Genomic DNA, 2,726 nt, shown 5'->3' on the forward strand with positions numbered 1-2,726 from the left:
GTAGAAAGGAACCAGTGTCCTCCAACAAGTGAAGAGCTGGAGGAGATGGGCCTGAGGAGAGACTCACAGTTGTGTGATTCAAGGCTTCCTGGAGGGGGTGGGAGTCCCCCTTTGAAGGATGAGGTGGGTTGAATATGGAGAGATACAGAGTGAGAAATGGTCCACACAGCCATGTAGATAGGAATTTAGATGTTTTTGTTAACATTTTTATTTCTACAACCAATATGTTTAACATTTAACATTAAGGTCTGAAGTGTGCTTTTTTATAATAAGCATCCCAGACTATTCTGACACAGGTGGACCACAGACCCCGTTTTGAGAAACACTGAGTTAGGCTATAGCCTCGGACTTTTAGGGCATGTCTTATTCAAAGGTTTTCCAGGGCTTCAAAGATTAGAGATTAGCAAAGCTCTAGAGTTCTCCAAGTAGAGTTCCCAAATCAACAGCATTAGCATCACCCAGGAACGCCATAGACATGCAAGTCCTCAGTCCCCACCTAGGACCTACTGAATCAGAAACTCTGGGCCAAGAACTGGAATTCCATTGAAATAAGTCTTTCACAGTTAAGTTGGGAGACGGCTGGACTAGATCTTCTCTGCTTCTATATGGGTTGGGATCTCCTGGGGAGCTTATTGAAATGCAGAGTCCTGAGCTTCCCCTACCCCCAGCGAATCTGATTTAATACAGTTGAGGTAAGGCCTGAAATATGCATTTTCAATGAGCACCCCAGCCTATTCTGATCAAGTGCAGCGCAGACCCCATCTTGAGAAACATTGACTTAGAATATAGTCTCAGAATAGGGATGAAAGAAAGGAAAAAGGATGTGAAGGGAGTCAACAAAAACAGGTGGGAAAGGAAGAAAAAGAAAGTAAAACAACTCTATATTTATTCATATGAAACCAGCCAAAAAGGAAAGGGTTAGTTAGATACTGAATGTTCTGGAAAAAAATTAGATCCAGAAAGCTGATACCTAAGTAATTCACACATTTCATAAAGTTTGATGGACAGTTCTGTGAGGATTTTTTAATAGCAATAAACAATTCCTCTTTTATAACAGAGGTCTCTGTGTATGACTCTTCTTGACTTTACAAGTGGAGAGAAATCGCTCGAGTTCTTCCCTGCTTGATGGCCAAGAATTTGATAAGCCATTGCCAGTTTTAAAGGACTGTGGTTTATTGCTTGTGGGTCACAGGAGGCCTTAATGGCAGAAATTACTCTTAAAGCCTTGTCCTGTTTGGAGAGCTAGGTCAGCATTAGCCATTTCCTGTCCAAGTTCCCTTTCTTTTTCTTATATACTTTCAGGGATAAAGCTCAGAGAGACTTAGTTATCGAGAAAATAAAGTTCTGGCTCAGGAGAAGCTACAACCTTATAACATAGCAAGGTTAATTACTAGGTTTTAAGGTTGAGTTTTATCCTCTAATCCTCCTCATTTTAAAACAAAATTGAATTGCCCACTTTGGGTCTAGGCTATTCCAAATAGGATAAAACATGGAGTTCCTGGAATCCTCAAGGAGGCATATAATTTCTGGGGCACCAAGAGATAGAGTTTCCAGGGCATAGATCTTCCCAGACCTGCAGGCAGTTGACAGTCAGCCCCTTTACACAGGATGGACCTTGACGTCTGTCTTCCTTCTGCAATTTAGAATCGGGGTAAAGAAAAGGGCCCTGGAGTCAGACTGCTGAACCTCATAAGTAATGTGTGATGAGGCAATCTCATCCACTGAGGCAATCTCTCTCTACTTCAGTTTTCTCATCTATAAAATGGGCATGTTAATCATAATAACTTCACAGGGTGGTTGTAATAAGCAAAGAGATAATACAGAGCATTTAGAAAATGTCTTGGCACTTAGGAAGCACTTAAATGTTTTTATTATTCCACAAATTTTATATAGCACAGAATGGATCTTAGCAGATATGCAGATGGCACTTAAACTATTATATAAAATCACATGTATCATTGAAAGTACTTTGAGAAATGTATCCCTCTTCAATGAGATAGTCAAGCATTCATTAGATCAGAATCCTAGAAAAAAAAATCAAAGACAGGAGCTTCAGACTTTTTTATCCTGCGTATTGGTATTTCCATTCCAAAGTATTCGTAAAAGAGCATTCCACAAATTTGTCAGGTAGCATAGGTTTGTATTGTGGCTTCTGCCTTAAATGTGGGACCTTGATGGGCTACCTCATTTTTCTGGACCCAAGTTTCCCCATCTGCAAAATGGGCTCATGAGAACTTGCTACGAAGGTAGCCTCAGGAACAGAATTGCCATGTGGCTGTGGGTGGAGGCGGCTGCTATTGCACGGTCCACAGCAACGGAGAAGAATGAATGCTGACACCTGCAGATCTGTCATGTATCCCAAAGCAGCCAACCCAAAGGGAGAAATGTCTCCAAAGTCCTGTCTTTTATTGTTGAGATTCATGTGAATTTTTAATGTACTGTTCTATGACATAGCTGTATCTTTTTAAAAATAATTTTATTACATTTATTGGGGTGACATTGGTTAGTAAAATTATATAGGTTTCAAGTGTACATTTCTTTAATACATCCTCTATATATTACATTGTGTGTTCATCACCCTGAGTGAGTTGTCTTTCCATCACCATCTATTTGACCTCCTTTACCCTCTTCTACCATCCCCCCTCCCCCCTTACCCTCTGGTAACCACTAAACTGTTGTCTGTGTCTATGAGTTTTAGTTTGTTTGTTGCTTTCAGTTTTATAGCC

Source organism: Hipposideros armiger, unplaced genomic scaffold (assembly GCF_001890085.2).
Source record: "Hipposideros armiger isolate ML-2016 unplaced genomic scaffold, ASM189008v1 scaffold_90, whole genome shotgun sequence".
In the NCBI taxonomy this organism is placed as follows: domain Eukaryota; kingdom Metazoa; phylum Chordata; class Mammalia; order Chiroptera; family Hipposideridae; genus Hipposideros; species Hipposideros armiger.